The sequence below is a fragment of the Bombina bombina genome, chromosome 7 (assembly GCF_027579735.1).
Source record: "Bombina bombina isolate aBomBom1 chromosome 7, aBomBom1.pri, whole genome shotgun sequence".
Classification (NCBI taxonomy): domain Eukaryota; kingdom Metazoa; phylum Chordata; class Amphibia; order Anura; family Bombinatoridae; genus Bombina; species Bombina bombina.
In genome coordinates this window covers 224,884,797-224,910,720 of record NC_069505.1, presented here as the reverse complement: position 1 = coordinate 224,910,720, position 25,924 = coordinate 224,884,797, and positions in this window count along the sequence as shown.

Below are 25,924 nucleotides of genomic sequence, written 5' to 3'. Positions count from 1 at the left end.
ACCTCAATACCAGCGCTGCTTACGTTAGCGGTAAGCAGGTAAAACGTGCTTGTGCACGATTTCCCCATAGGCATAAATGGGGGAGAGCCGGCTGAAAAAAACCTAACACCTGCAAAAAAGCAGCGTAAAGCTCCTAACGCAGCCCCATTGATTCCTATGGGGAAACACTTTTTATGTCTACACCTAACACCCTAACATGAACCCCCGAGTATTAACACCCCTAATCTTACACTTATCCTATATTATAAAAGACAAGTGTTTGTCTGAAGCCGTCATGCGCAGTACAGACAAACACTTGGCCTTAGACAGCTGATCGCACGCGCACCCACCCGACCTGACAGCAGCGCGAGGACCGGGCAGCACAGCTGATCGCAGGCGCACCCACCCGACCTGACAGCAGCGCGAGGACCGGGAGAGAGAGAGAGAGAGAGAGAGAGAGAGAGAGAGAGAGAGATTATAAAAGACAAGTGTTTGTCTGAAGCCGTCATGCGCAATACAGACAAACACTTTGCCTTAGACAGCTGATCGCACGCGCACCCACCCGACCTGACAGCAGCGCGAGGACCGGGCAGCACAGCTGATCACCCGCGCACCCACCCGACCTGACAGCAGCGCGAGGAGAGAGAGAGAGAGAGAGAGAGAGAGAGAGAGAGAGAGAGAGAGAGAGAAAAAGAAAATAAATATTACATATAACACAACACGGCCCGTGTGAACGGGCTTTAGGACTAGTTAAGACATAATCTGCCGCCCCCGACATCGCCGACACCTGCATTATATTATTAACCCCTAATCTGCCTCTCCGGACACCGCCGCTACCTACATTATACTTATGAACCCCTAATCTGATGCCCCCAACATCGCTGAACCCTACATTATATTTATTAACCCCTAATCTGCCACCCCCAATGTCGCCGCCACTATATTAAATTTATTAACCCCTAAGTATAACCCTAACCCTAACACCCCCTAACTTAAATATAATTTTAATAAATTGAAATAAAATTACTATCATTAACTAAATAATTTCTATTTAAAACTAAATACTTACCTATAAAATAAACCCTATGATAGCTACAATATAATAGTTACATTGTAGCTATCTTAGGCCTAGATTTAGAGTTTGGCGGTAGCCGTCAAAACCAGCGTTAGAGGCTCCTAACACTGGTTTTAGGCTACCGCCGGTATTTGGAGTCAGTCAGGAAAGGGTCTAACGCTCACTTTCCAGCCGCGACTTTTCCATACCGCAGATCCCCTTACGTCAATTGCGTATCCTATCTTTTCAATGGGATCTTTCTAACTCCGGTATTTAGAGTCGTGTCTGAAGTGAGCGTTAGAAATCTAACGACAAAACTCCAGCCGCAGAAAAAAGTCAGTAGTTAAGAGCTTTCTGGGCTAACGCCGGTTTATAAAGCTCTTAACTACTGTGCTCTAAAGTACACTAACACCCATAAACTACCTATGTACGCCTAAACCGAGGTCCCCCCACATCGCCGCCACTCGATTAATTTTTTTTAACCCCTAATCTGCCGACCGCCACCTACGTTATACTTATGTACCCCTAATCTGCTGCCCCTAACACCGCCGACCCCTATATTATATTTATTAACCCCTAATCTGCCCCCCTCAACGTCGCCTCCACCTGCCTACACTTATTAACCCCTAATCTGCCGAGTGTATCTCACCGCTACTATAATAAAGTTATTAACCCCTAATCCGCCTCACTCCCGCCTCAATAACCCTATAATAAATAGTATTAACCCCTAATCTGCCCTCCCTAACATCGCCGACACCTAACTTCAATTATTAACCCCTAAACTGCCGACCGAATCACGACGCTATTCTAATAAATGGATTAACCCCTAAAGCTAAGTCTAACCCTAACACTAACACCCCCTAAATTAAATATAATTTAAATCTAACGAAATAAATTAACTCTTATTAAATAAATTATTCCTATTTAAAGCTAAATACTTATCTGTAAAATAAACCCTAATATAGCTACAATATAAATTATAATTATATTATAGCTATTTTAGGATTTATATTTATTTTACAGGCAACTTTGTATTTATTTTAACCAGGTACAATAGCTATTAAATAGTTAAGAACTATTTAATAGCTAAAATAGTTAAAATAATTACAAAATTACCTGTAAAATAAATCCTAACCTAAGTTACAATTAAACCTAACACTACACTATCAATAAATTAATTAAATACAATACCTACAAATGAATACAATTAAATAAACTAACTAAAGTACAAAAAATAAAAAAGAACTAAGTTACAAAAAATAAAAAAATATTTACAAACATTAGAAAAAAATTACAACAATTTTAAACTAATTACACCTACTCTAAGCCCCCTAATAAAATAACAAAGACCCCCAAAATAAAAAAATGCCCTACCCTATTCTAAATTACAAAAGTTCAAAGCTCTTTTACCTTACCAGCCCTGAACAGAGCCCTTTGCGGGGAATGCCCCAAAGAATTCAGCTCTTTTGCCTGTAAAAAACCCCACATACAATACCCTCCCCCCAACATTACAACCCACCAGCCACATACCCCTAATCTAACCCAACCCCCCCTTAAATAAACCTAACAGCCCCTGAAGATCTTCCTACCTTATCTTCACCATACCAGGTTCACCGATCGATCCAGAAGAGCTCCTCCGATGTCTTGATCCAAGCCCAAGCGGGGGGCTGAAGAGGTCCATGATCCGGCTGAAGTCTTCATCCAAGCGGGAGCTGAAGAGGTCCATGATCCGGCTGAAGTCTTCATCCAAGCGGGAGCCGAAGAGGTCCATGATCCGGCTGAAGTCTTCTATCAACGGCATCTTCAATCTTCTTTCTTCAGGATCCGTGTTCATCCCGCCGACGCGGAACATCCATCTTCACCGACGACTTCCCGATGAATGACGGTTCCTTTAAGGGACGTCATCCAAGATGGCGTCCCTCGAATTCCGATTGGCTGATAGGATTCTATCAGCCAATCGGAATTAAGGTAGGAAAATTCTGATTGGCTGATCGGATCAGCCAATCAGAATCAAGTTCAAACCGATTGGCTGATACGATCAGCCAATCAGATTGAGCTCGCATTCTATTGGCTGTTCCGATCAGAATCCTATCAGCGAATCGGAATTCGAGGGATGCCATCTTGGATGACGTCCCTTAAAGGAACCGTCATTCGTCGGGAAGTCGTCGGTGAAGATGGATGTTCCGCGTCGGCGGGATGAACACGGATCCTGAAGAAAGAAGATTGAAGATGCCGTTGATAGAAGACTTCAGCCGGATCATGGACCTCTTCAGCTCCCGCTTGGATGAAGACTTCAGCCGGATCATGGACCTCTTCATCTCCCGCTTGGATGAAGACTTCAGCCGGATCATGGACCTCTTCAGCCCCCCGCTTGGGCTTGGATCAAGACATCGGAGGAGCTCTTCTGGATCGATCGGTGAACCTGGTATGGTGAAGATAAGGTAGGAAGATCTTCAGGGGCTTAGTGTTAGGTTTATTTAAGTGGGGTTTGGGTTAGATTAGAGTTATGTGGGTGGTGGGTTGTAATGTTGGGGGGGGTATTGTATGTGTTTTTTTTTACAGGCAAAAGAGCTGAATTCTTTGGGGCATGCCCCGCAAAGGGCCCTGTTCAGGGCTGGTAAGGTAAAAGAGCTTTGAACTTTTTTAATTTAGAATAGGGTAGGGCATTTTTTTTATTTTGGGGGGCTTTGTTATTTTATTAGGGGGCTTAGAGTATGTGTAATTAGTTTAAAATTGTTGTAATTTTTTTCTAATGTTTGTAAATATTTTTTTATTTTTTGTAATCACTGCAATAGCACCATGTTTTTTTTTTAATTCCAAATCTCCTCCCTCCTCCATAACACCCCCCACTTTCCTGATACCTAACTCGCCTCCCCTACTGAAGGAGATGATATAAAACACAAACCTACTAATATTATGTAACATAAACATACTAGCATAATGCAACATACATGTGTCAGAAGATCCAATCATCTGGAGGAACTCCCCCACATCACTCCCCCCCATGTTCTACAACGTGATCACTTATACCCCTGGGGGGTCTTCCTGTGCTGATTAATGTCAGATGCGATCCTCTACCCAGGGTATGATTCAGATACTAAATCTCAATCCATCACCTCTCTCTTCCATCCTCTCCACCAAGTTTTCTCTTTCCCCAGAGCTTACCTATTTCATGTCCTCCCCCCTGGGCGCCACCCCAGGGTCCTCTGTGCCTCTATTTCTACAACACATCAAGTTTTGGTTATTGTGTCTGAGCTTCTAATTAAATATATTCCACTTTCCATGTAGCTGGGCATTCAGTATGTACTCAGCGTTTTTGAATGGATAGATGATCTGTTTTTGGTGTGCCAGATCCAGAGTGTCAATAAGGGGTTCCCATTTAGTCATGAATTTTTTTGTTCTGCTTGTTATGTCCCCCTGTGTGTCAAGTTTTTCATATATCATTTGCTTTCTCAGTGTTTCCCTGAGTTGTGTTAGGCTTGGTGGTATTGGCGACATCCATTGCTTTAAAATTAGTTTTCTAGCATTTAATATTACATTATGTATGAACTCTGTATGTTGGCGTATCTTTGTTTGTGAATGTAGGAATATCACCATTTCAGTTGATAAGTGAATTTTTGCCCTGTGCATTTTTCCATCCACCTCTGCGCTATGCCCCAGAATTGCGTTAACTTTGAGTAGTTCCCTATCATGTGTGATATGTTTGGGTTAGGGTTTGAGCATTTCGGCCATTGTCCCAATGTATCTGTCTTCCACTTGTGGAACATTTTAGGTGTTATGTATGCATTGTGGACCAGTTTAGAATGAGATTCCCTTATTTCATTTGAGAGTGAAGCCCCCCTCACCTCTACAAAGCTCTGCTCTACACATTTGTCTGTGATATTATGTCCTACCATGGCACCCCAGGAAGTTCGCAGGTGTTCGATATCAGCCTTATTTGATTTTGATTGGAGCATGTTATAAGTGTGTGAGATGGATGTCATCCCTCCCTTTGTCAACGTCAAGAGTTTATAAATGTCACAGTTAATTTCCAACATATTCCCAGTTCTTAAGAGATCCTGCACGTAATGCTTTACCTGGAGGTAGGCAAAATGATGAGAGTTGAGTATACCACAGTCTCTCTGTAGTTCTATAAAGGACTATGGACCCATTATCTGATAAAATTTGTTTCAGAATTGTTACCCCCCCATACTTCCCATTGTTTGAACGGTTTTGTGGTAAATCCTGTGGGGAAGTCTGGATTGCCCCTCAGGGGCAAAAAGACCGTGTGGTTATGTGAGACTCCAAGGGATTTGCTTGCGCATGATTCATATGTGGGAGCATTTTCAGTGACCATGGTTTGATGATTTCTGACTCCAGCGAATTGTTGGTAAAGTGCCCTCCGTCTACTAGCCAGTCCATCACATATTTTGTTAAAGCTGCCCAGTTATAGTATTCGATGTTCGGAAGTCCCAGGCCTCCCTGCTCTGGCTGACATGTCAGTTTCTGATAACTAATTCTATGTTTTTCCCCCTCCATAGGAAGTTCAAAATGTTTCAAGGTCTTGCTTATGCAGCAGCTCCGGGAGCATCTGCAGGGTGTAGAGGAGTTTAGGGAACAAGATAATTTTAATGAGCCCCACTCTCCCCGACAAGGTCAGTGGTAATGTAGTCCAATTCAGAAGCATTTGTTTTAGGTTCTGCAATAGTGGCTTAAAATTAACTGCATACCATTGGGTAGGGTTCTTAGCCAGGTTGATGCCTAGATATTTAAATGTGTGTGAGATTACTTTAAAGTTATCTTCCAACGGTACACTAGGGTCATTATTCTGTAGCCATAATAGTTCAGACTTGTCTTTATTTATCCGGTACCCTGATATGTCACTAAACTCAGCTATAACCTTCAATATTTTAGGGATGTTCTCTCTGGGGTCCCTTGTGTAAAGTACCATATCGTTAGCGAAGAGTGACAGGTGGATGGTCACCCTACCTATACTCAATTCTGCTGTTTCTTTCCTGATCTTAATCGCTAGGGGCTCCAATGCAAGGTCAAACAAAAGTGGTGAGAGAGGACACCCCTGTCTTGTGCCTCTCTTAAGGGAGAATGTTTTCGATGGCGTCCCATTTATCAGGATCGCCACTTGGGGAGTACTGTAGATGGCCTCAATAGCTCTCATATAGGGTCCCTGTATGCCAAATTGTCTCAGGGTAGTGAATAAATGATCCCATAGTATCTTATTGAATGCTTTTTCAGTGTCCACTAGGATCAAACAGGCCTCTCCCGCATTCCGTTCTCTATCCCCACCCCCTTGCTCCTAGAAAAGTGCTAGTACCAATTGTAATTTTCTCATGTTTTTGACTGCTGACCTGCCCTTAATGAACCCTGTTTGATCCTCCTGAACCAGGAGGGGGAGTACTTCCGCCAACCTATTGGCCAATATTTTGGTGAATAATTTGTAGTCGGAATTTAACAGGGAGATTGGTCTGTAGGATGCTGTTAACAAGGGATCTCTGTCAGGTTTGGGGAGGACTGTAATATTTGCTTCCGTGAATCTGTTGGATAATTTTGCTTTCCCTTCTAAAATTGCATTATATAGTAGGGCAAGGGTGTCTGCGGTTTCTACACTAAGCATTTTATAAAATTCCCCTGGCAATCCATCAGGTCCCGGGGTTTTTTCCAGTGGGAGTGAGTCAATGGCTTTGGTAATTTCTAGGGGTTGAATTGGGGCATTGAGTTTCTGAAACTTGGTCCTCATTTAACTGTGGTAGTGTTAAGTCCCTCCAGAAGTGTTCTTTCTTTTTTAAATCAATGTCTTGGGAGTCATATAAATTCGAGTAATATGAAGTAAATGCCCGCTGTATTTCTGAGTCTTGAGTGAGTATGTTGTCCTTGTCCTTGATAGCTATTATAGTGTTTGGTTTTCTATCTAACCTTGTAAGTCTTGCTAGTAATTTTCCAGTACAGTTTCCATATCTATAGTATTTAGCCTGTGAGCGATTCTGGGCCGCAACCGTTGTTTGAATAAGATTTGTGTCTCTGAGAATTTTGACCTCCCTATATTTAGTTCTATTCTGTTCTATGGGGTTTTGCAAATACTTATTCCTGGCATTAAGCAATTGTCGCAAGAGTAATTCACCTCTCATTCTACGTTTTTTTCTTACTTTGGCAGCGTATGCAGTCACCACCCCTCTCAGCACCGCCATTGCTGATTCCCAGAAAAGTGAAATGTCACTTAAATGTTGGGCATTCAGTTCTTTATATACCAACCATTCCCCAATTAGGTGTTTGCGCAAGTTAAGGTCATGGTACAGATTTGATGGGAATCTCCATCGGTGTGCCTGTCTATGTGGTGCATCAGTGTCCATATGCAATGAGACTTGGGCATGATCTGATATGGTTATAGGGTCAATTCGAATGTCAGTTATGCGGGGCCAAAAAGAATTGGTGACTAAAAAGTAATCTATGTGAGATAGAGTCGTTTTCACCGGATGTAGGCAAGTGTAATCTCGGGCCTCCGGGTTTCTGTCTCTCCAGACATCTGAGAGGGACAAGGTGCCTTTAAAATTCAATAAGATACGGGTTTCGCTCTTGGAAAATTTCCACACTATTTGCTGTTGTGATATAGAATTTGGATTACAGAACCTGTCTGCTGGTGTGTGTGGAGCAATATTGAAGTCACCCCCCACTACATTTGGAAGCTCTGAAAACTGTATAAGCTGGGTCTGTAGTTGGGTCAGAATTTTTTTCTTTTCGGTATGGGGGCCATATACGCCACAGAGTACCATGTGTAGGACCCCTATTTTCAGTTTGACTTTCAGATACCTTCCCTCTGTGTCTGCTACAGATTGTGTGACGGTATAGCTTAAGCCTTTATGGAAGAGGATTGCTACTCCCCTGGCCCTCTTTCCTTCATAGGCAGTATGTAAAACCTCCCCCACCCAACCCTGCCTGAGTTTTTGGTGCTCTTTCTGTGAAAGGTGTGTTTCTTCTAGTATTGCTATGTCCGTCCTTATAGTATTTAGATGTCTAAGTATTGCCTTTCTCTTAATTGGGGACGTAATCCCTCCTACATTCCATAGTCAATTTCATTTTGTGCCAGAGTGTATGTCTGTTGTAGGTATTAGATCCTAGTAATTAGTACAAGTATATATGTTGTGACATGAGTAGGTTACAGAGTGTGTGCAGGAAGATAGTACTCACTGTTACGCTGATTACACCAGTTCCTTCTCCTTTCCCCCCGGAGTGGCACCCAGAGGCAGGACAAGTCAGCTCTTTCCCTAATGCAAATAGTTAGTACATACAGTGACCAGTGCATACAACAAGAAAAACAATGAGAATAACTAACCCCTCCCTCAACAATCCCAACTGTTCAACAATGGACTAAAGTTCTTGTCCAACAAGAAAAAGGGTCCCTCCCCCCCTTACTTTGCAAGGATACATTTCTTCGATGCTGTAACTTTGCCTGTCCTTTATTATTTATCTTCTACCGACCGACCCGGCACCAATCTCAGGCCTAAGCAGCAGAGTCATCTTCATTTGCAATTTGCCGCCCTTCACCCTCTCTTTGTAGATGAAGTTTTAGCAGACTGGGTGAGTCAAAGAATAGTGGTCCTCTCGCCGTATGGAGTCTCAGTCTTGCTGGGAACAGCAGGGCTGCTGTTCTACCTTGTTCCAAAAGTTGTTTGCAATACGGTGAAAATTCTCGTCTTCTGGCAGCTACTGCCGCAGAATAGTCTTGGAACAAGTAAATTCTCTTTCCACTATATTCCAGTGTGGGAGCCTTTCTGTATGCTTGTAAGATGGATAGTTTATCCTTGAAATTGAGGTATTTCACCATGACCTGATGCGGTGGTTGGTTTTTCTCGCTTTGCTTTCTCTGATTGCCCATTCTGGGCGCCCTTTCCACCGTGCAAGGTAAACACTCTTTTGAGATATTAAGCAGTCCCGGCAAGGTGTTTTCTGTGAACTCCACCAGCTGTGAACCTGGAAATGACTCAGGGATGCCCACTATCCTTAGATTGTTTCGACACAACCTGTTTTCCAGGTCATCGATCTTTGCCCACAGCCGTTCATTTTGTTGTTGTAAGGTGTGTACATGGGTTTCAGTTTCTCTGTGATGGTTTTCCCCATCTGTCACCTTCTGCTCCACCTGTGTCAGTCTACCATTAAAGTATTTAACTTCAGCTGTGAGAGAATCCATACCTGTTTGAAGCTGATCAATCTTTGGCAGAAACAACGCTGAGATTTGGGAAACAATTGGGTGGGTGTCTATGAGGCTGGTGATATTGCGTCCTCTGCAGGCCCTTGAGCCTGTTGGTTCTCCACCTGATGTTTTTTCTTGTCAGCATTCTTCAATCTGTTTGTCATTGTATCCGTTTTTTTAGAATAAGAGTCGTAATACTTTTGCATACAGTTCTGAGAGTCCCACAGTTGCTATTCCAACTGCACACAAAAAAGATGATATAGCTATTAAAGTTTAACAGTGATAACCAAGTCTGAGTGCACCAGGTCTTCCAGGAGAGCTAGCAACATTTAGCAAGCGATGGGTGAGCGGGGGGGGGGGGGGGTGAAGGCCCATATGACTTAGCCCTGCATTATGGTAGGGAGTGGTGTCACCTCTTTATTCACAGGATAGTTAAATAAAAGTACTAGGAAGAGCGGTGAGGGTGTCCCTCCTAACGCTATTGGACAGGCCGCTGTGCCCAACTGTGAATATATTTCTGTATAATGAGATCTTTATATTGCAACTGTGTGCTTACGGCTCCAAAAAAAAAAAAAAAGAATCTGTTCCTGTCAGTTTAATCCTTCAGCTGCGGGAAGTGTGGGGACAGCAGCCAGTCACTCACTTGCAGTGTCTCTTTATCTGCCCCTTTCTTTTTCTCTCCCTGCTATTGTACATAACGTGTTAGCAGTTAGCCACTGCACCAGCCCTGTAATAGATGGGCTAAGACTTGTCTGTTTATTATTGTTATTTTTATGCTGGGCACTTTTTTCTGGGTGACACTTGTGGGTAGGAATGTTTGGTATCGCAACAAAGAGTCTAGACTTGGGCCTGCTGCATAGATTGCAGCTCACCAAATTTCCACTGCAATGTTGCCTTTATATCCAGGGCTTTATCCTGCTACTATATTGTGTGCCCAGCCTGCCTACACTTATTGCGTGAGTTTGGCCCCTGGGTCTTAACTTTCTATGATAAGTCACTCTGCTGGAGTTTGCACTTTGATATTTGTGTGCGTCACACTCCTTCACCTTCCCCTCTGATATGCCAAAATGGCGTTTTACCACCGACTCACCCACTTGACCGGGCCTGCCTCTCTCTAGCCACTTAGAGTCACTGGCCTAGATTTAGAGTTGGGCGGTAGCCGTCAAAACCAGCGTTAGAGGCTCCTAACGCTGGTTTTGGGCTACCGCCGGTATTTGGAATCAGTCATTAAAGGGTCTAACGCTCACTTTGCAGCCACAACTTTTCCATACCGCAGATCCCCTTACGTCAATTGCGTATCCTATCTTTTCAATGGGATCTTTCTAACGCCGGTATTTAGAGTCGTGGCTGAAGTGAGCGTTAGAAATATAACGACAAAACTCCAGCCGCAGAAAAAAGTCAGTAGTTAAGAGCTTTCTGGGCTAACGCCGGTTTATAAAGCTCTTAACTACTGTCCTCTAAAGTACACTAACACCCATAAACTACCTATATACCCCTAAACCGAGGTCCCCCCACATCGCCGCCACTCGATTACATTTTTTTAACCCCTAATCTGCCGACCGCCACCTACGTTATACTTATGTACCCCTAATCTGCTGCCCCTAACACCGCCGACCCCTATATTATATTTATTAACCCCTAACCTGCCCCCCACAACGTCGCCGCCAGCTACATACAATAATTAACCCCTAATCTGCCGACCGTAAAGCGCCACCACCTACGTTATCCTTATGTACCCCTAATCTGCTGCCCCTAACACCGCCGACCCCTATATTATATTTATTAACCCCTAATCTGCCCCCCTCAACGTCGCCTCCACCTGCCTACACTTATTAACCCCTAATCTGCCGAGCGGACCGCACCGCTACTATAATAAAGTTATTAACCCCTAATCCGCCTCACTCCCGCCTCAATAACCCTATAATAAATAGTATTAACCCCTAATCTGCCCTCCCTAACATCGCCGACACCTAACTTCAATTATTAACCCCTAATCTGCCGACAGAATCTCGCCACTACTGTAATAAATGGATTAACCCCTAAAACTAAGTCTAACCCTAACCCTAACACCCCCCTAAGTTAAATATAATTTAAATCTAACGAAATAAATCAACTCTTATTAAATAAATTATTCCTATTTAAAGCTAAATACTTACCTGTAAAATAAACCCTAATATAGCTACAATATAAATTATAATTATATTATAGCTATTTTAGGATTAATATTTATTTTACAGGTAACTTTGTATTTATTTTAACCAGGTACAATAGCTATTAAATAGTTAAGAACTATTTAATAGCTAAAATAGTTAAAATAATTGCAAAATTACCTGTAAAATAAATCCTAACCTAAGTTACAATTAAACCTAACACTACACTATCAATAAATTAATTAAATAAAATACCTACAATTACCTACAATTAAACCTAACACTACACTATCAATAAATTAATTAAATTTAATATCTACAAATAAATACAATGAAATAAACGAACTAAAGTACAAAAAATAAAAAAGAGCTAAGTTACAAAAAATAAAAAAATATTTACAAACATCAGAAAAATATTACAACAATTTTAAACTAATTACACCTACTCTAAGCCCCCTAATAAAATAACAAAGCCCCCCAAAATAAAAAAATGCCCTACCCTATTCTAAATTAAAAAAGTTCAAAGCTCTTTTACCTTACCAGCCCTGAACAGGGCCCTTTGCGGGGCATGCCCCAAAGAATTCAGCTCTTTTGCCTGTAAAAAAAACACATACAATACCCCACGCAACATTACAACCCACCACCCACATACCCCTAATCTAACCCAAACCCCCCTTAAATCAACCTAACACTAAGCCCCTGAAGATCTTCCTACCTTATCTTCACCCTGCCAGGTTCACCGATCCGTCCTCGGAAGTCTTGATCCAAGCCTCGGAAGAGTTGATCCAAGCCCAAGCGGGGGGCTGAAGAGTGACGTCCATCCTCGGGCTGAAGTCTGGATCCAAGCGGCGACTGAAGAAATCCATCATCGGGCTGAAGTCGGAAGTCCATCATCGGGATGAAGTCTTCTATCAAGCAGCATCTTCAATCTTCTTTCTTCCGGAGCGGAGCGGAGCCATCTTGTTCCCAGCCGACGCGGATCCATCCTCTTCTAATGACGCCTACTAGCTGAATGACGGTTCCTTTAAATGACGTCATCCAAGATGGCGTCCGTCGAATTCCGATTGGCTGATAGGATTCTATCAGCCAATCGGAATTAAGGTAGGAAAATTCTGATTGGCTGATGGAATCAGCCAATCAGATTCAAGTTCAATCCGATTGGCTGATCCGATCAGCCAATCAGATTGAGCTCGCATTCTATTGGCTGTTCCGATCAGCCAATAGAATGTGAGCTCAATCTGATTGGCTGATTCCATCAGCCAATCAGAATTTTCCTACCTTAATTCCGATTGGCTGATAGAATCCTATCAGCCAATCGGAATTCGACGGACGCCATCTTGGATGACGTCATTTAAAGGAACCGTCATTCGGCTAGTAGGCGTCGTTAGAAGAGGATGGATCCGCGTCGGCTGGGAACAAGATGGCTCCGCTCCGCTCCGGAAGAAAGAAGATTGAAGATGCTGCTTGATAGAAGACTTCATCCCGATGATGAACTTCCGACTTCAGCCCGATGATGGATTTCTTCAGTCACCGCTTGGATCAAGACTTCAGCCCGAGGATGGACGTCACTCTTCAGCCCCCCGCTTGGGCTTGGATCAAGACTTCCGAGGACGGATCGGTGAACCTGGCAGGGTGAAGATAACGTAGGAAGATCTTCAGGGGCTTAGTGTTAGGTTTATTTAAGGGGGGTTTGGGTTAGATTAGGGGTATGTGGGTGGTGGGTTGTAATGTTGGGGGGGATATTGTATGTGTTTTTTTTACAGGCAAAAGAGCTGAATTCTTTGGGGCATGCCCCGCAAAGGGCCCTGTTCAGGGCTGGTAAGGTAAAAGAGCTTTGAACTTTTTTAATTTAGAATAGGGTAGGGCATTTTTTTATTTTGGGGGGCTTTGTTATTTTATTAGGGGGCTTAGAGTAGGTGTAATTAGTTTAAAATTGTTGTAATTTTTTTTCTAATGTTTGTAAATATTTTTTTATTTTTTGTAACTTAGTTCTTTTTTATTTTTTGTACTTTAGTTAGTTTATTTCATTGTATTTATTTGTAGATATTGTATTTAATTAATTTATTGATAGTGTAGTGTTAGGTTTAATTGTAGGTAATTGTAGGTATTTTATTTAATTAATTTATTGATAGTGTAGTGTTAGATTTAATTGTAACTTAGGTTAGGATTTATTTTACAGGTAATTTTGTAATTATTTTAACTATTTTAGCTATTAAATAGTTCTTAACTATTTAATAGCTATTGTACCTGGTTAAAATAAATACAAAGTTACCTGTAAAATAAATATAAATCCTAAAATAGCTATAATATAATTATAATTTATATTGTAGCTATATTAGGGTTTATTTTACAGGTAAGTATTTAGCTTTAAATAGGAATAATTTATTTAATAAGAGTTAATTTATTTTGTTAGATTTAAATTATATTTAACTTAGGGGGGTGTTAGTGTTAGGGTTAGACTTAGCTTTAGGGGTTAATCCATTTATTACAGTAGCGGCGAGATTCAGTCAGCAGATTAGGGGTTAATAATTGAAGTTAGGTGTCGGTGATGTTAGGGAGGGCAGATTAGGGGTTAATACTATTTATTATAGGGTTATTGAGGCGGGAGTGAGGCGGATTAGGGTTAATAACTTTATTATAATAGCGGTGCGGTCCGCTCGGCAGATTAGGGGTTAATAAGTGTAGGTAGCTGGCGGCGACGTTGTGGGGGGCAGATTAGGGGTTAATAAATATAATATAGGGGTTGGCAGTGTTAGGGGCAGCAGATTAGGGGTACATAGCTATAATGTAGGTGGCGGAGCGGCAGATTAGGGGTTAATAATAATATGCAGGTGTCAGCGATAGCGGGGGCGGCAGAATAGGGGTTAATAAGTGTAAGGTTAGGGGTGTTTAGACTCGGGGTAAATGTTAGAGTGTTAGGTGCAGACGTAGGAAGTGTTTCCCCATAGAAAACAATGGGGCTGCGTTAGGATCTGAACGCGGCTTTTTTGCAGCTGTTAGGTTTTTTTTCAGCTAAAACAGCCCCTTTGTTTTCTATGGGGATATCGTGCACGAGCACGTTTTTGAAGCTGGCCGCTTCCGTAAGCACCGCTGGTATCTAGAGTTGCTGTGGCATTAAATTATGCTCTATGCTCCCTTTTTGGAGCCTAATGCACTGAAAACCCAGCCATTCTGTGAACTCTAAATACCAGCGGTATTTAAAAGGTGCGTGGGAAAAAAAGCACGCGTAGCTAACGCACCCCTTTGGCCGCAGAACTCTAAATCTAGGCGACTGGTAGGAGGTTTATGGTCCTGCTGTTACTCTCCGGTTTAAATCCGGAGCTGTTGCCGGGTAATTTTCTTCTGCTGCGATAGGTGCAGACACTCTCCTCTGCTTCTTTCTGGCGATGTTCCGCAGTGGGGGAGTCAGGTGACAGAATCCTTACCGTTATCGCTCCAGACAGGAGTGTATATCCCCTGCCAAGGAATGTGGCTTGTTATGGGCCGTTTCCAGTGGATTTAGCTTGGTAGCAGAGGTTTAAGGTCCGGAGCTCCTTTCCCCTGCTTCCACTCACAGCGCCCGCCCACCGGTTACTCAGGGTAAGGCTTTTTATTATTTTGGGGGGCTTTTTATTTTATTAGGGGGATTAGAGTAGGTGTAATTAGTTTAAAAAACTTGTAATTATTTTATTATTTTCTGTAATTTAGTGTGGGGGGTTTCGTACTTTAGATAATTTTTTTCAATTGCGTTTAATTGTATTTAGTTTAGGTAATTAATTTAATTATAGTGTAGTGTTAGGTGTAATTGTAACTTAGGTTAGGATTTATTTTACAGGTAAATTTGAATTTATTTTAACTAGGTAGCTATTAAATAGTTAATAACTATTTAATAACTATTGTACCTAGTTAAAATAAATACAAAGTTGCCTGTAAAATAAAAATAAATCCTAAGCTAGCTACAATGTAACTATTAGTTATATTGTAGCTAGCTTAGGGTTTATTTTATAGGTAAGTATTTAGTTTTAAATAGGAATAATTTAGTTAATGATAGTTATTTTATTTAGATTTATTTAAATTATTTTTAAGTTGGGGGGGGGTGTTAGGGTTAGACTTAGATTTAGGGCTTAATATATTTAATATAGTTACGGCGACGTTGGGGGCAGCAGATTAGGGGTTAATAAATGTAGGTAGGTGTTAGTGATTTTAGGGATGGCAGATTAGGGGTTAATAAAATGTAACTAGTGTTTGCGATGTGGGAGGGCCGCGGTTTAGGGGTCAATAAATATTTTATAGTGGCGGCGATGCCCGGTTCGGCAGATTAGGGGTTATTTTTTTTTTTAGTGTTTGCGATGTGGGGGGAGTCTCAGTTTAGGGGTTAATAGGTAGTTTATGGGTGTACTTTTTAGCACTTTAGTTAAGAGTTTTATACTACGGCGTTAGCCCATAAAACTCTTAACTACTGACTTTTAAATGAGGTACCAGTCTTGACAGGAGAGGCTGTATTGCTCACTTTTTTGCAGACTTGTAATACCAGCGTTATGCAAGTCCCATTGAAAATATAGGATATGCAATTTACGCAAGGGGATTTGCGGTATTAACGACTCTGGCCAAAAAAGTGAGCGGTGAGCCTGTCATTTCAAGACTCGTAATACCAGCGTTAGGAAAAAAGCAGCTTTGGGACCTCTCAACGCTGCTTTTTAAGGCTAACGCAAGACTTGTAATCTAGGTGCATGTTACACAAAAAATAAAACACTGTTACAAAAAAGAAAAAAGAAATTATCAAAGCTTTAAACTAATTACACCTAATCTAAGGGCCCTATGAAAATAAAAAAATAAATAAAAAAAAAATCTAGCCTACAATAAACTACAAATAGCCCTTAAAAGGGCCTTTTGCTGGGAATTGCCCCAAAGTAATCAGCTCTTTTACCTGAAATAAAAAAGACAAATACCCCCCAACAGTAAAACCCACCGCCCACACAAACAACCCCCCCAAATAAAAACCTAACTAAAAAAACCTAAGCTCCCCATTGCCCTGAAAAGGGCATTTGGATGGGCATTGCCCTTAAAAAGGCATTTAGCTCTATTTCAGGCCCAAGTCCTAATCTAAAACTAAAACCCACCCAATAAACCCTTTAAAGAATCCTAACACTAACCCCAGAAGATTTACTTACAGTTTTGAAGATCCGACATCCATCCTCCAAGAAGCCGGGAGAATTCCTCAATGAAGTGGCCGAAGTCTTCATCCAAGCCCACAGAAGTCTTCACCCAGACGGCATCTTCTATCTTCATCCATCCGGCGCGGAGCGGCTCCATCATCAAGACATCCGACGTGGAGCATCCTCTTCCTTCCGACGACTACCGAAGAATGAAGGTTCCTTTAAATGTAGTCATCCAAGATAGCGTCCCTTAGATTCTGATTGGCTGATAGAATTCTATCAGCCAATCGGAATTAAGGTTGAAAAAATCCTATTGGCTGTTGCAATCAGCCAATAGGATTGAGCTTTCATCCTATTGGCTGATCCAATCAACCAATAGGATTGAGCTCGCATTCTATTGGCTGATTGGATCAGCCAATAGGATGAAAGCTCAATCCTATTGGCTGATTGCAACAGCCAATAGGATTTTATCAACCTTAATTCCGATTGGCTGATACAATTCTATCAGCCAATCGTAATCTAAGGGACGCCATCTTGGATGACATCATTTAAAGGAACCTTCATTCATTGGTAGTCGTTGGAAGGAAGAGGCTGCTCCGCGTCGGATGTCTTGAAGATGGAGCTGCTCCGCGCCGGATGGATGAAGATAGAAGATGCCGTCTCGGTGAAGACTTCTGCAGGCTTGGATGAAGACTTCGGCCGCTTCGTTGATGACTTCTCCTGGCTTCTTGGAGGATGGATGTCGGATCTTCAAAACTGTAAGTAAATCTTAAGGGGTTAGTGTTAGGATTTTTTTAAGGGTTTATTGGGTGGGTTTTAGTTTTAGATTAGGACTTGGGCCTGCAATAGAGCTAAATGCCCTTTTAAGGGCAATGCCCATCCAAATGCCCTTTTCAGGGCAATGGGGAGCTTATGTTTTTTAGTTAGTATTTTATTTGGGGGGTTGGTTGTGTGGGTGGTGGGTTTTACTGTTGGGGGAGGGTATTTGTATTTTTTTTACAGGTAAAACAGCTGATTAATATAACAATTATTGCTATAACACAATATTAAGGCAGCACCCCAACGAGCATAACAAAAAGTGATTATAAGTATAATCCCAATACCAACAGTTAGGATAACAAATAGTATAGTCTGCTGATGCTTTGCACAACAACAGCAGCTAATGCAATTAACTAATGATAAGAGGTTAGGAAGTCCATCCCAAAAATCAGGGGTATACTCTGTGATTTTTCTAAACAATTTGTATAAAGAACAAATACTTATTCTGTCCTTGTATATAGTATCCTTGTTCTTCTGTGTCCACCATGCAGCTCCTTATTAGAAACTGGTGTGATATCCGTGAATAAGGCGATAGGAAAGCAATGGATCTGCAGAAACAGAAACAGTGGAGCGCAAAAGAGGAGAGACACAGGACGATCTAAGTGTAGATGATAAAACTCTTTTTCCACTTTATTAGAACACGTATGTAGATGTGAACTTACAAGAGTTACCCTCAAACATATGAGGTATGTGTCAGCATGATACAGTAATCCACAGCGTGGTAACAGTTCCCAAGCGTGTCCTAAGCTGCTGAAAATAAAGTCTCTTTTTTTCTTCCCCCTTCTGGTGCACAGTATATATCATTAAAAACTAGCTTCTCAAGCTATGGAGGAGGTGTCAATGAGGCAGCGGTAGTGCAAAAATTAAGCCGGCTATGCATCCACCGCTCCACACAGTTCACCTACTTCCTCTGTTTACGTAAAAATGGGCGTGGCAAAATTGTACCAAAGAGGAGGATTTTCAGAGAGAAGCACAGTTAATCAGATATAGGTTTTTAGCGAAGGGATACACTGAGACACTTCTATGTGATACTCAAAAAAGAGTGGAAAAGATGGATAGAAATAGACTAATGAAGGGCAAGGATAAGAATGGAATAATAACAAAGAAATTGAATCAAGAACAAACACTAGACAGTAACGGAAGGGTTGAGAACAAAAGAAAGATACAATTAGTGACTAGATTAAATAGAGCATCAAGGGGTATAGAAAAGGCAATAAGGAAACATTGGCCTATTCTTATGCAGGACCCCATTTTGAAAGAATCCATTGATGGGAGGGGTCAAGTAGTTTTTAAAAGGAATATGAACCTCAAAAATAAGATCAGTCCAAGTATGCTGAAACCAATAAGATCTGATATGTGGTTAAAGACACATACACAAGGATATTTTAGGTGTGGGAGGAAGAGTTGCAAATGTTGTGCACACATTGATCCACAGAATAAAACCTTTGGATGTACCAGTGGGATAACAAATATAAGATAAAAGACTTGATGACTTGTAAGACCTGTTTCGTTGTCTATCTCCTCGGGTGTTCGTGTGACAAAATCTATGTAGGATGTACTAAACGCCCGGTAAAGACTAGGTTTAGTGAGCACCTGAGGAATATAGAGAATAGGCTGGATAGCCATGGGGTTTCAGCCCATTTCCTCGAATGCCATAACAAGGATAGCACAGGGTTAACTATCATTGCCATAGATAATGTTAAGAGCACAGTGAGAGGAGGGGATATATTATTGTCACTTAGAAAATGAGAAACGTACTGGATCCATAGACTGGGTGCTATGGGTCCAGGTGGTTTAAATCGGTATATAGACCTAGCAGACTTTTTGGACTCTTAGCAGTCAATTCTATCTCTGGCTGTGAGAATTACCTGGTTGGTGCGAACTAACTGGGAATAGATATGTATATGTGTATACATGCTATCTATAACTGGTCAATGTTATTATGGGTACATATTTATGTACATGCCTTTTTTAAACAGTATTCCTTTAAGTGAAAAGGCTGTGTATTTTAAGATATAGTGGTATTGTGTATATTTATTTAGTTATTTTATATATATTTTTTAATATGAACCATTCCTGCTTTTTGTAATATGTCTATATGGTTTGGGTAGGCATGTTTGTTTATTTAGGTGTTTTTAAACCATAATGGTTTTATAGCAAGCAGTTTTTTATGGGAGGGATTGCACTAGTGTGTGGGCGTTTCTGAAGCTCCCTGTCCTTAAAAGGCTGCTGCTGGAGAAGATGGGCATTGCCTCTGATGAAGCTGGGAGGAGCCCAGTGAAACATGTAAGACCATGCCCATTTTTACGTAAACAGAGGAAGTAGGTGAACTGTGTGGAGCGGTGGATACATAGCCGGCTTAATTTTTGCACTACTGCTTCCTCATTGACACCTCCTCCATAACTTGAGAAGCTAGTTTTTAATGATATATACTGTGCACCAGAAGGGGGGAAGAAAAAAAGAGACTTTATTTTCAGCAGCTTAGGACACGCTTGGTAACTGTTACCACGCTGTGGATTACTGTATCAAGCTGACACATACCTCATATGTTTGAGGGTACCTCTTGTAAGTGCACATCTACATACGTGTTGTAATAAAGTGGAAAAAGAGTTTTATCATCTACACTTAGATCGTCCTGTGTCTCTCCCCTTTTGCGCTCCACTTTTTCTCTTTCTGCAGATCCATTGCTTTCCAAAAGAGCTGATTACTTTGGGGCAATGCCCTGCAAAAGGCCCTTTTAAGGGCTATTTGTAGTTTATTGTAGGCTAGGTTTTTTTTTTTTCCATAGGGCTCTTAGATTAGGTGTAATTAGTTTAAAGCTTTGATAATTTCTTTTTTATTTTTTGTAACTTATTGTTTATTTTTTTGTGTAACTTAGTGTTTGTTATTTTTTGTAACTTAGTTAGTTTTTTTGTAACTTTGTAATTTTTTAATGTAGAATTAAATTATTTGAGTAGGGTTAGGTGTTTAAATATATAATACAGTTATTTTAATTTGTAATTTTATGTGATTTTAGTATAAAAGTTAGGTTAGATTAATTATTAATTTAATATAGTTTAATGTAATTGTATTATAAACGTTAAGTTAGGTTAATTATTAATTTAATATAGTTTAATGTAATTGTATTAGAAACGTTAGGTTAGGTTAATGATTAATTTAATATAGTGTAATGTAATTTTATTATAAAAGTTAGGGTAGGTTAAGTATTAATTTAATATAGTTTAATGTCATTTTATTATAATAGTTAGAATAGGTTAATTATTAGTTTAATATAGTTTAATGTAATTTTAGTTTAATAGTTAGGGTAGGTTAATTATTAGTTTAATATAGTTTAATTTAAATATAAAGGTAAGTTTAAATTTATTATAAGATGGGGATGAGTTAATATTTAATGTACAGTTAGCGGGTTGTTAGGTTTAGGGATTAATAGGTTAATTTAGTTTATGGCGTTGTGGGGGGCTGGCGGTTTAGGGGTTAATACATTTATTTAGGTGCGGTGGGCTCCGGGAGCGGCAGGATAGGGGTTAATACATTTATGTAGGTGGCGGCGGTATAGGGGTCGGCAGATTAGGTGTTAATAAGTATAATGTAGGTGGCGGCGGAGTAGGGGGCAGCAGATTAGGTGTTAATAAGTATAATAAGCTGCGGTTTTGGAGTTAATAACTTTATTTTGTTGCGGCGGGGTCCGGGAGCGGTGGGATAGGGGTTAAACAGTTTAGTATAGTGTGGGTGTTTAGTAACAGTATACAAATAAAGCTGGGAAAAGGCCGAAGAGCAACGAGATTGATGACTGTTAGTTAAGAACAGTCCGCTGCTCATCGCCCCGTACTTGGTGCGTGGCTTTTTGACAGCTTTTTTGTTAAATATGGACAACGTATTCAGGTCCGCAGCAGCGATGTTAGGCGATGTAAGGCAAGCGTATTGGTGCCGGCGAATGCAGCACAGTTGACGGCTTGATAAATAGGCCCCTATGGGTATACTGGCAATGTTTAATCAATTATGTTTTTTATATTTTGAATAATTTTATATATTTTTTTTAAATTCATAAACCTTGTTTTCCATTTTGGAAAGATTATCCACATCTGAGGAGGAGACCTCTGACATCTTGAAATCTTATGGAATTAAAAAAAAAACTTGCTTTTGTTGGTCAATTAAAAGATATCACAATCTACTAAATAAACATCTAAAATTAAGAAAAACTGTACAGGATGTGCATTTCCATAAGAAGAAAGTGTCTATAAAGTATATAATCTATGACAATATTTTACCAGTTCAACAAGGTTTTAAAGTTAGTTTCACAACACATATTTACAAAAACCCACTGTACAAATAGCAAGTTACAAACCTCACACTGTACAAACAGTAATATACAAATCTCACTCACACAATACAAACAGCAAATTACAAACCTCACTCACACTGTACAAACAGTAATTTACAAACGTAACTCACACTGTACAAACGGCAATTTACAAACCTCACTCACACTGTACAAACAGTATTATACAAACCTTACTCACACAATACAAACAGCAAATTACAAACCTCACTCACACTGTACAAACAGCAATTTACAAACCCCACTCACTGTGTACAAACAGAAATTTAAAACCCACTGTACAAACAGCAATTTACAAACCTCACTAACACTGTAGAGACTGAAGTACAAATCCCACTCAGACTGTACAGACAACAAGTTACAAACCTCATTCTCACTGTACAGACAGAAATTTAAAAACCTCACTTACACCATACAGATTGAATTAAAAACTTCACTCACACTGTACAGACAGCAAGTTACAAACCTCACACACTGTATAGACAACAATTTACAAACCTAACTCACACTGTACAGATAGAAATTTACAAACCTCACTCATACTGTACAGACAACAATTTACAAACCTCACTCACACTGTACAAACAGCAATTTACAAACCTCACTCACACTATGAAAACACCAATTTACAAACCTCACTCACACTTTACAGAAAACAATTTACAAACCTTACTCACACTGTTCAGACAACAATATACAAACCTCACTCACACTGTCCAGAAAACAATTTACAAACCTCACTCACACTGTACAGACAGGAATTTACAAACCTCACTCACACTGTACAGACAATAATTTACAAATCTCACTCACACTGTACAGACAACAATTTACAAACCTCACTCACACTGTACAAACAGCAATTTACAAACCTCACTCACACATCACACTGTACAGACAACAATTTACAAACCTCACTCACACGGTACAGACAGCAATTTACAAATCTCACTCACACTGTACAGACAATTTACAAACATCACTCACACTGCACAAACAGCAATTTACAAACCTCACTCACACTTCACACTGTACAGACAACAATTTACAAACCTCACTCACACTGTATAGACAGCAATTTACAAACCTCAGTCACACTGTACAGACTGAATTACAAACTTCACTCACACTATACAAACAACAATTTACAAACCTCACTCACACTGTATAGACAACAATTTACAAATCTCACTCACACTGTACAGACAGCAATTTACAAACCTAACTCACACTGTACAGACTTATTTACAAACCTCACTCATACTGTACAGACAGCAATTGACAAACCTCACTCACACTGTACAAACAGCAATTTACAAACCTTACTCATACTGTACAAATAACAAGTAACAAACTTCACTTACACTGTATAGACAAATATTTACAAACCTCACTCACACTGTACAGACAGCAAATTACAAACCTCACTCATACTGTACAGACAACAATTTACAAACCTCACTCACACTGTACAGACAAGTTACGAACCTTATTCACACTGTACAGACAACAATTAAAAAACCTCACTCACACTGTACAGACAGCAATTTACAACCCTCACTTACATTGTACAGACAACAATTTACAACCCTCACTCACACTGTACAGACAGCAATTTACAAATCTCACTCACACTGTACCGACAACAGTTTACAAACCTCACTCACACTGCACAAACAGCAATTTACAAACCTCACTTACATTGTACAGACAACAACTTACAAACTTCACTCACGTTATACAGACAGCTATTTACACTCCTCACTCACAATGTACAAAGAGCAATTTACAAACCTTACTCACACTGTACAGACAACAATTTACAAACTTCACTCACACTGTACAAACAGCAAATTACAAACCTCACTCACACTATACAGACAACAATTTACAAACCTAACTCACACTGTACAAACAGCAATTTACAAACCTCATTCACACTGTACAGACAGCAAATTACAAACTTCACTCACACTATACAAACAACAATTTACAAACCTCACTCACACTGTATAGACTAAAATTTACAAATCTCACTCACACTGTACAGACAGCAATTTACAAACCTAACTCACACTGTACAGACTTATTTACAAACCTCACTCATACTGTACAGACAGCAATTGACAAACCTCACTCACACTGTACAAACAGCAATTTATAAACCTTACTCATACTGTACAAATAACAAGTAACAAACTTCACTCACACTGTATAGACAAAAATGTAAAAACCTCACTCACACTGTACAGACAGCAATTTACAAATCTCACTCACACTGTATGGACAACAATTTACAAACCTCACTCACACTGCACAAACAGCAATTTACAAACCTCACTCACACTTCACACTGTACAGACAACAATTTACAAACCTCACTCACACTGTACAGACAGCAATTTACAAACCTCACTCACATTGTACAGGCAACAACTTACAAACCTCACTCATGCTGTACAGACAGCAATTTACACTCCTCACTCACAGTGTACAAAGAGCAATTTACAACCCTCACTAACACTGTACAGACAACAAGTTACAAACCTCACTCACATTGTACGGACAACAATTTACAACCCTCACTTACATTGTACAGACAACAATTTACAACCCTCACTTACATTGTACAGACAACAACTTACAAACCTCACTCACGTTGTACAGACAGCAATTTACACTCCTCACTCACAATGTACAAAGAGCAATTTACAAACCTTACTCACACTGTACAGACAACAATTTACAAACTTCACTCACACTGTACAAACAGCAAATTACAAACCTCACTCACACTATACAGACAACAATTTACAAACCTAACTCACACTGTACAAACAGCAATTTACAAACCTCATTCACACTGTACAGACAGCCATTTACAAACCTAACTCACACTGTACAGACTTATTTACAAACCACACTCACACTGTACACTTTAGCAAGGAAACGATAAAGGTGACCCTTGACTGATGAGACTGAAAGGTGCGAGGATCATTGAGGAAGTGCAGCCTGCATTGGTTTAGAAAGCCACTGCATTCAGTAGTACCTTCATACTTGTCAGACAAGGGTAAGCGGGGTATACTTCCAGAAGCAGAGGAAGAAGTCAAAGTACTAGGAGTAGGGGCTTGTGGCGTAGTAACAGGTAACGGCATCCCTTGCTGCAACTAGTAAGGAGAGTTGAGCAGTAATAGCCTCTAACTTGGAATCCATATTCTGCAACTGTGTGGTATGGGTTCCTAACATCGGTCCCTGAAGATAAACAGATCATGCCACCTCATCTGGATGCATGGCCCAAGTATAATGTAACGCTCGTGGGATACTCCTCTATCTATTTGATGTCAAAAGAAAGTCCTGTCTGTCCTCTAAAAATTATATATAATATGTGTGGGTTTACTTAATGTGAAAGAGGTAAATTATGTTTGAACAATGCTCAATGTCTTGTATTTGTTTGCATTCAGAACTTGGACAATAGTCACGGTCTTTAAGGGGTCAACAGTTGTATGTTTCACTTTATGCTTCTGAACCAGTTCCATGAGTCTGTGTTTGCGATTTTAGCAGTGTTGTATTGTAAAATGTGTATTTAAAAGTAAATATTGTATCAGATTGTGTTTTCTACTGAAAATAAACTGATTTGTTGTTAATGGTAAATTATTTGTAGCAATACGTTTTTTAAGTATATATTGTTTTGTATTGGTAGGAGCTGAATTGTTCAGCTGCAACAAATATGCAAAGACATTCTTTAGTTTAAATAATATTTGATGGACAAAAACAATTAAAGTGATGGTAAACTTTAGCAAATCAAATGCCATATATGTAATCTTTGCCATTAAATAAAGTATTTGTGTACCTTTTTTTATATTCTGACCGTAAAATGGGTTACATCAGTGCCTATAGTAATGTTCTATTACATTTTTGAAGTCCAGCCCTTTGAAAGCTATTAGTAAGCCTATGTAGAGAGTGGGTGGGACTGCTCTCTGTCATAGCCCAGCCAAAAATGGAAATGAAGGGGGGGGGGCGGAGGAACAGAGGATACCAAGTAGGATTATAAATCATTTAATATAAAATATATAGTATATAAACTTTTAAAATATATATATATATATATATATATATATATATTTTATTTTGCTTGTACACTAATATATTTTTATTGCAACAGTAAATCTTAATTAAAATGTTGTCTATAGTTATTTTTAAGTATCTGTAGAGAAATTCTACACTATCAGCATTCCTAGTTTTCTGTTATTTACATGTAGAACTAAA